Source organism: Tamandua tetradactyla, chromosome 20, assembly GCF_023851605.1.
Source record: "Tamandua tetradactyla isolate mTamTet1 chromosome 20, mTamTet1.pri, whole genome shotgun sequence".
Classification (NCBI taxonomy): domain Eukaryota; kingdom Metazoa; phylum Chordata; class Mammalia; order Pilosa; family Myrmecophagidae; genus Tamandua; species Tamandua tetradactyla.
This window is the reverse complement of record NC_135346.1, coordinates 39772708-39782176: the sequence shown is the minus strand read 5'-3', so window position 1 is coordinate 39782176 and position 9469 is coordinate 39772708. Positions and strand designations below refer to the sequence as shown.

At 41.9% G+C, this 9469-nt stretch overlaps 1 long non-coding RNA gene across 1 annotated transcript in view; it reads right to left on the bottom strand.

Annotated features, from left to right (window-relative positions):
* Positions 1-7208: 7208 nt before the first annotated feature.
* The window catches only part of LOC143664561 (uncharacterized), a 40989-nt gene continuing 38728 nt past the window's right edge, over positions 7209-9469 (bottom strand). The window contains exon 4 of the long non-coding RNA XR_013166511.1: positions 7209-7622. This is a non-coding gene — a long non-coding RNA (uncharacterized LOC143664561). The remainder of the gene's footprint in view (positions 7623-9469) is intronic.

The following is a 9469-nucleotide window of genomic DNA, read 5'->3' as shown; positions in this document are numbered from 1 at the left end:
CTTGAAGGTGAATTGCTTTTCCTTTAACTTAATGCTTCCCGACTAGGAGAAATCTGTGCCCCAAGGGGACATGCAGCGATATCTGGAGACATTGGTGTGTCATAACTGCGGGGGAGACAACCCTGTGCACTGGTTCTCAACTAGGGGCAATTTTGCCCCCCAGGAGACACTGGACAGTGTCTGGAGTTGTTTTCGGTTGTGACATTGGTGAGGGAAGTATGGGGCAGGGATAGGATGCTATGGAGTCTGTTGCTAAACATCCTACAATGCATATGACAAAGGATCAAATGGCCCAAAGTGTCACTAATGCCAAGGTTATAAAGCTCTGGCCTGGCAGAGGACTCCCCACACCTACATCTAGTCACAAGTCTAAATTCAGCCCTTGATGGTTACTAATCCAAGTAGGGTACTAAGCACTTTCTAGACCTGTTCGCACAGCAACCCTCTGTGTTCATGTTTAGCCCCTTCATTGCCCCTGTAAGAAAGTAGGACTTACAGAGGCTCAGATGCTTGGCTAGCAAGGTGCAGCATGCGAATTTGAATTCAGATCTGCAGCATCTGGAAGCCAATGCCCATGTACATTACCTCATGCTTTCCACAGCCCTTCTGCCTTCCCTGTTGGATTCGCATGACAGCTCTATTGTAAGCCAGGAGACAGAAAAGACCTGACCACTCCTGCTTCTGTGGATCTAGAGCCCTTGAATTCAGAAATCTTCGCCCACTTCCGTCTCTCACTATTATATATTTTATAGGATGGATTGAGAAAAAGCTACGGCACTGGAAACAGACAGACCTCAAAAAGACAACTGGGTGATAACAGTCTACATGAAATCAATGTTCTCTAGGCATTAAAATGCCCTCGTGGCCTTTCCTCATTCCTGCCAGAGGAGTCCTGGATATCAGCTGAGAGGAGAGGTGAACCATGAAAAATGCTGGGTTCCAGTCAAAGTAATTCCATTAGGGGCAGAAATGATTTGGTGAAACATGAGGAAGGGAAATCATTTGCCGCATACCAACAGCTGGGACCAAATGACATCACTCCCCAAATCAAAGGAAATGAGCTAATCAGATATGCATAAAAGCCCTTTTGTTTGCTTGCTTTTTGCTTTTAAGCTAGAGGTGAAAAAAAAAATCTCTTTGAAAAATTTTGACCCTGATATTTTGCTTCTTTAAATTGCTTTCAGTTATTGGAGTAGACAAGAAATTAAAAATGCTTAACATTTTCTTAGTTTGCTGCATGTAAGAAGGAATTACCACAGAAATGTTGTTTGCACAGGTCCCTGCTAAACATTTGATGGGGCCCAGCAAGCCTCAGGTTTTGGGACATGTGTACCAGCAGCAATAGCATGTAAGGAACTGAAGACTTTCTGAATTCTAGTAAAATTCGTCTTCTGCTTCTCCTGGTCTCTATCAGAATTGAGTTGGGTAAACACAACAGGATTTTAGTGTCCCATTCAGGGATCCAGCTTAGTCTTCACTTAGGAGCTATCTGAGGACTCTCAAAGAGGAGGGGTGACAAGGCCCACCCCTGTAAGGTGACAAGGAGGTACATGAGGTGAGTTAGTATGTCAAGTTACAGCATGGATGAGCCTGGTAAGGAAGACTCAGGAAGTGGTGTCCAGTTCATTGTTAGGCATGCTCTTTCATTAAAGTCATCGAGGCATCCAGAAACAACCTGGGCTAACCAGGCTCAGAGAGAGTCCAGCTGCCAGGCCAGGTGCCAGCACCACCAGTAACACCCATTTTTAATGGAGCCTGAATAGAGACCCTAAAGTGTCAGGACCAAGGGTCAGTTGCTGCCCTGGTGGCCTCAGGGACAGATGTCCTTCCTCACCCAAGGCCTCTATTTAAGGACATTCCTAGGAATGGGGAAATTTCGTGTCAAACATTATAGTATAATCTTATCTCTATCAAGAATATTTCCTTGATTTTTCTGAGAAAAAAAAAGAAAACAAAAGTTTCTCCATAAAATGAAACTTTGGAAGTATCTTTAAAACATCTTTCTTATAAATTGCAGTTTTAGAGGTAGCAGATGCCTATGTAGTTTAAAAAAGACCAATAATGACAGCATTCTTACCTTTATTGAGTGTTGATGATATGTCAGGACCTGCTTACCTATATCATTTAACCAGCGGTACATACGATAGTCTCACGACCCATGACATGAGCTCCATGTTCCTCTGTTTCAGATGAGGAAACTGAGGTTTACCGAGGGAGACTGTATTTGCCATCATCAGATAGGTATTAAGTGACAGAGGGTTTGAATCCAGAGCTGCAAGTTCATGAAGGTCCCACACGGGACCATCACGCTGCCTCACGCAGGTGCCATTTAACACGTTCCCTAAAGTAGACATTATCATCCTCCTGTTTTTGCAAATGAGGAAACTGAGGCTCAGAATAGTTACATGAAGGACAAGGCTAGACAAGGACAAAGTCAGGATCCAAACTCAGGTTTATCTGACCCTAAAACTCTGTGCTGGGTCCACTACATAAAATCCCATTGGCTTTATTCATTCTGAAACCAAATCTATATTTTGCTCAATGATCCCTGTTGTCATTGAGGCATTTGTCCACTTGATGCACAGAAGTTGTCTCAGTTTGCCATACTGCTGTGACAGATATGACGCCATAGGTTGGCTTAAGCAATGGGGATTTGTTGTCTCATAGTTTCAGGACTAACATGCTTGTTTCTTCCTGGGGTCAGTAGCATTCTGGCTGGGCAGCAATCTTTGGGGTTCCTTGGCTTAAATTCTCTCTTTCTAATACATGGCAATGTCCTCTTCTTTCTGTCTTCTATAACTCCTGGGTCCTCTTTATAAGGTCTCCAGTAATCTGGATTATGACTCATCCTCATTCAGCTGGGCCACACCTACCTAACTAAAATAATGTCTTTAGCAGGTCCTATTTACAATAGGTTCACTTTGATGGGAATGACAATTCAGAACATTCCTTTTCCCCTGGGGTGCATAACTCAATCTACCATGGGAGTTAACATTCATTACACCATCAAAATATACCAGGTACTGTTCTAAGTACTTTACATGGATTAATGAATTCAGTCCTCACAACAACCTCAGGAGGTAGTTTCTGTTGTTCTCCCAATTTTAGAGATGGGGGACCTTATGCATGGAGAAATTAAGTAACCTTGTCCTAGACCACAAAGCTAGTGGTTAGTGGGCTGTAGATTCAAGTCAAGCAGTTAATCTCCAGAGGCTATGACACTCCATAACCACCTGGCTACACTGCCCACGTTCTAGTGGAAAGTCTTCACTGAAAGACTTTTTGATTAAATAAAATATTTTAATGATGGAATGGGGTGATATTCAAGAAGCCATCATCTTTTAGAAACAGGAAAGCATATCTGTTATTGATTTAGTTGGAATTGCTAGTGAATATTTCAACCAAAGTTATTTTATTTGCATTTCTTTTAAAAAGCTGTTACATGTTTACTCAGACTTCTGAGTTCAATGGCTCTAAAGCCATCCTTGTACTTCACAGTAAAGTCTGAATGATAATAACAGATGCTACACTACGTGGCTCAGCAACCTGTATTTTGGGGTAGTTTTGATGTTCTCTTTAAAGTCCATTACATTCTGACTTATGATAAGACTTTTCCCTGAGTTGCAGTTTTTCATTGATGAAAGGGAGATGCAAATACGATGCCTTATGGAGCCAGCTGTGGACTGGCCATTTCCCAGAGCTGGTGTGAGGGACATAGGAGAAGGAGATGCTGGGCACTGGAAAGCCTCAAAGTGTTGTGCTGCTGATGCTGCTGAACTGGCTCTCAGGTATAACCTGTGCTCTAAAGTTTGAAGGGGAGGAGACACTGATTTGGTACATTCAATTATCTACAGTAATTCTTACTGTATGTATGCTTGAGTAGGGAACAATTGCTCTAGATTAAAAGAAGGAACAACAACAAAAAAGTCTATTTTCAGATATTTGTGTGTTCAGACATTCCATCTTTAGGGTAACCATCTATTCCCTGCCTTGGATGGAGGATGAAAGGAGATGTTTGGTGTTCTTGACTGCCTGAAGGGTTTTGTTCTACTTGGTTTTAGGGTTAAGCACATATAACCTCAATATATGTTAATGAATTTGTTTCAGGCTGTTGAGTTGTGTTGCATGTGAGTGTGGTGGGGTTTAAGTTGTTAGATCAACTCAGAGTTAGGGGTGTCACTCCCACTCTGCAAGCTTTGGGTAAGGAGTCTAATGAAAGTCTATTGAATAGAGTTCATGAAACAAAAATGAACAGGAAAGTGACATAAATTCTTCACTTGCATTTCTCCCAGGCAGGGGCTACTTGAGACACAATACCATTGTGCACTGGGGGAGGGGTGGGCACTGGACCCAAAATATCTGGGTGCATATGCCAGTTGTGCCACTTAATAGTTGGGTAATTTGAATAAGTTACTAATGAGGGTACAATAAGGATTATACTCAGGTTATCTCACTGTGTTTTTGGTAGAATTAAAATGCAGACAAATTAAAACCCTTATACATTGTTGTCAGGAGTGTAAAATGGGTGCAGCAGCTGTGGAAATTGGTTTGGCGGTTCCTCATAAAGTTAAACATAGAATTACTGTAGGGCCCAGCAATCCCACTTCTATGTATATTCCCAAAGAATTGAAACCAGGGACTAGAACAGATATGTGCGCATCAGTGTTCACAGCCACATCATTCATGCTAGCCAAAAGATGGAATCAACCCCATGTCCATCAACAGCTGAAAGGATAAACAAAACGTGCTGCATATGCACAATGGAATATTATTCAGCCATAAAAAAGAATGAAACTCTGATACATGCTAAAACATGGATGAACCTTGAAGATATCATGTTGAGTGAAATAAGCCAGACACAAAAAGACAGATATTGTATGAGCTCACTTTTATATGAAATATCTAGATTAAGGAAATGCACAGATACAGAAAGTAGATTTCATGTTATCAGGGGCAGGGGATGGGGTTGGTGGTTAGGGGAGTTATTACTAAAGTTATAGAGTTTCTCTGAGAGAACTAAAACATTCGTATAATGGATGTTGGTGATGATAGCACAATATTGTGAATGCAATGAATACCACTGAATTGTACTCTAGAAAATAGTTAAAATGGGAAATTTCAATCTGTACATTCATTATTACAATATTTTTTTAAATGAAGAGGAATACAAGTAGCTCGCTCAGAATGGTGCCTAACATATGGTAAGGGGTGGATAAATCTTAACTCAGGAACTTTAAAATCTCAATTCCTCTCATTCATTGTAAGCTTCCCAATATTCCTCCAAAACTTGACCCCCAATTCTTCACCTTGCCTTTTGACACTACCTACTTCTGCATCTTCAAAAGCCCAAAGGACCGTCTTAAAGGGAAAAGGCCAGGAAGTAACTGAGGGAATAAAAACAGAACTCGGATTGAGTTGGGGAGGTCTAGGAAAGCCTACCTCTTCTTTGTATATCAGGCATTTGTTACCATCTCATTGTACACAAGGCATTTGCTACCATCTCATTATCTTTTATATTGTTGGGAGTGGCAAACTCCCACTTATAAGTGGTTAAGAATAGGAGCTTTGGAATCAAAGCTTGGGTTGGAATCCTTGCTTTGCTGAGCCGGGAGCAAGGTTCTGAATTTGACAGAATCAGTTTTCTCTTCTACAAAGTGCGGTTGGTGATACAGGTCATATGGGGTTATTGTGAGAATTAAAGCCACCATACTATAATATGCTGCCGTATAGTATGTGCTCCATAATTCAGGAGTCACTGTTATTTTTCTTTTTTTAGTTCTACCAAAATAGGAGGCAGGATGCAAGGGGAGCACAGAGGAGAGACCATCAAGCCTTACCCCAGGCTAATAGGAAATCTGCTTTCAGCTTTGTCCCTAATATTACACCCCTTAGAACTTTAATCTTTAGCACAGGACTGTGTTGCTTTACTCAGGATCAAGAAATCCCACTTCCTTACAGTCAATCCATTCCAAAAGCTACTTAAGAAAGACAGACACAAAGACTAGTTTATCAGGTTGCCATTCTCCTAGCACAAGAAAAGCTACTTGGAGGGTGCCCTGAGCGGAGGACAAGGAGTGGGGTGGGGGCTCAATATTTAGTGGCAGGAGGTGCGGTCCCCAGCCTCCAGCACCAGGCTGCCGTCCAGGTCTAATTGCAGCGCATTCCTGAGACCTGTCGTCACCAAGTCATGATGTGAACTCCTCAGAATTGTGGGTGGAGAAGAGTTAGAGTATCTATGAAAGACACACAAAAACATATGCTGACCCCTTCAAACCTATGAGCATATTCTAAGTGGAGCCAAACTAAATGAAATCAAGGTCTCTGTCCAGCATTTGAGAGCCAGTGAAAATAGGAACTCGGTGTTTCTCTAAATATACAGAGTATATTACCTTAGTCATAAAATTGGGGACTTTCAAATCTAATTTGTTCAGCACTAGTGCTGTTGAAGGCTGGGCAGGGTTCCAAAGGAAATCACCTCCACGCAAACAGAGATTAGCAGCTCTCCACTGGAGACATATGGGAATGATTCCCTATAATCTCCGGTAATTGTGGCTGCATTACATTCAAATTCTGTTTTCAATTTTCTTAAACTTCTAGACTGATTGTGTTATTAAATCATGCTGGCTGATGTGTTTAATAAGGACCTATTAAATGTTTATAAAATTAGGGAAATAAATATGGGCTTTTAGTCAGATTGCCCGATGGATCTGGTCACCTATTGTTAAAGTAACAGCCCTGCTGTGAAAACTGCATCTCCTGACTGCCTATGCCGGTTCTCAGTTTAAAATACCACCTCAACATTCAAGCAGGGATGTTTATTCTAACACTCCATTCGCTCAAGAACTTGGCTCCCCTTACCCCAAACACGTTCAAAGAAATACATAAGAAGACCAACTAACTTTAAAACGGAGTGTCTTGGCTGACAAGAAATGCCACCTCTGCTTCCAGTGAAGTAGTGATAACACCGATTTGAAGAGAAGCCCCATAGAGACCGTTTTTGTGGTTGTTGTTATTGTTAAAGTCTTCACCTGGCTTCATTTCAAACTGGAAATTGCTCTCTTGTTCTCCAAGGCCTTCAGTGGGAAGGTATGATCAGCTTGCGGGGATGGGGGGGCAGGAAAACTTGGCTAGGACTTAGTCAGAGGGGACAGCAGGAGAAGGGAGAGATGGAATCAAGTCCAGGCGACCAACAGAGAGTCATTGATTTATTGAATCTTGGGGATGGAAGGCTCATGGATGCTTTGGGAAGCACGAAAGTTCTCCATGACACAGCTCACTCTACTGCAGTATCCTTTGACTCATTAGCTTTTGGGAAGCAAAGACTAGGAATGCCTGCACAAGGGATCCAGGTGTGGGTGGCTCCCAGTGTCTCAAAACAGAAAACTTGCCCTGCTCAGGAGTCTGGAAGTCCAGGTCATGGGGGTTAGGGTTTGCATGCAGTTTCATATTCAGTAGCATCATCAACTGGGAAAGTTATTTCCTCTTCAGAGGAGGCTCTTTTCCTTGTCTCCGAAATGGAGATGTTAATTGTGCCCACCTCAAGGGGCTGCTGGGAGGTCAAACAGGACTCCAACGGTGTGAACCATGGAGTTTAACACATGGTCAAGGCTCCAGAATGATTGCTAAAAAATAATGAAGAAGTAAGAGAAATGAGGCAGTAAAAGGCAGCAGTCCAAACCAGTTGATCTCTTTTGAAGCTAGTAATTGTGATGATACTATACAAATAATAACTATTAATACAATGTTAACTGAGCGTGCTCGTAAGTGTGGTACTGAGCATAGTACTTAGTGATTGTTGTCCGATGTGATTCCTTAACACAGACACAAAACCTTAACTTCAATCCTCTCTGCCAAAAACTCTCGGCCACCTGGTCTCAACCAGTTTCCTACACCCTCGTCCACAGCTCAGGTTAATTCTGTTATCTTCAGGGCAAATTCAAACCCCACTCTCTTGGACAAATTAACCTCTGAGTTTCCCCTGAGGAAAGGGAGAGCAATTAAACAATCTTTCTGGCACTGAAAAAAAAAAAAAAAGAAAGAAAGAAAAACATCAACAAACCACATCATTATCTTGGTATATTCACACCCCCTTAAAATATTTCTAACAAGCGTGTAACAGCTCCCCCCACTCCCCCACTCCCCCCACGGTGGCAGAATATTGTAAAGTGATGGGGAAGCTGGCCTGGTTCACGTTAGGGGCTCTGAAAGGTTGGCAGAGAATTGGATATAAGGTTAATATTTGGCAGAACCTTGTAAATGCCCTGATTGTTATTTTATACTGGCCACGATCTCCAAATCACTGCTGCTGCCAGAAAGAACCGAGTGTGGCCAGGTCGTAACACACAGCAGGGCCAGTAGTTTGTTTCATGCGGGAACACACTGACTCTGTGTGTGTGTGTGTGTATGTGTGTGTGTGTGTGTGTGCATAGGCGCCTGCTGCCTTTGCTTAGCGCCCAGCAGAAATACAGCAGAAACCCAGTGTAGCAATTATTTTTACGGATTTTTTTTGGTTGGGGAGGGGGTCTGCCCTCAGGGGACCTTCCCCTAGTTTAATTGTCTGAGGGGATTGTTTCCTTGTGGGATTTTATTTCAAAACGTTCCTGTTAAAATTTCTTTCTTAGGGGAAAGGAAAGCGAGGATAGACTTTTTTTTTTTTTTAAATCTCTTTAAACATACAAACTCACAATCACATAAAAATGCAACAAACTGTGTGTCCTGAAATTAATAGAGGTGTTTCGTGACGCATAGATTTTTAAATGATTCGTCTAAAGATATGTTTAGAATTGATTATATTGAAGGTGTATAAATCTTGGCTTCCCTTCCCCCACTCCCATGCCCTGGAAATGAATTCAAGCAAACCAACTGAATTTTAAGTTAAGACAAACAGGGGGAGAGATCATTTGTCTCCAGTTATACATGAAATAGCTTATAATAGCGGAGGCTGAGTTCATGAAGTATATGTTCGACCCCTTTGATATAAATTCCATCATCAGCTCACAAAGAAATTGTATTTATGCATAAGACAGCGCTCTCTAACATGAACTCCTATAAATTACGGGAACAGAAAATCCGAATTTATAAGATGCCATTTCTGGATTTATTTTTAATGCTTTCTCCCGCGTATTACCAAACAAATGCCACATTAGCAGAGCATGAAAGGATTTTTAGTGGCGTAAGCTTCGCCAGGAAATTCACAGCACAGGTTGGGTTGGGGTTTAGGCGCAAATGAAGTAATACAGATGAAGTGTGGGGAGGACCCAGTGCTGTGTTTGGGAGGTCCAAAGAGCCTCTTGTTTCCTTTAGTGTAGACTAGCTGGTCATTTTCCTTGGAGGAGAGGTGCATTTCTGGATCACTCATGATATTAAATGCAGGTGGTTTTTTACTTCCTAAGAACTGCAAGTTTGAGTTTTCCTTTCCAAACTCCACAGCATAGCATCCCGGCCACTTTTCCTCTTCGTCTTTCACTAA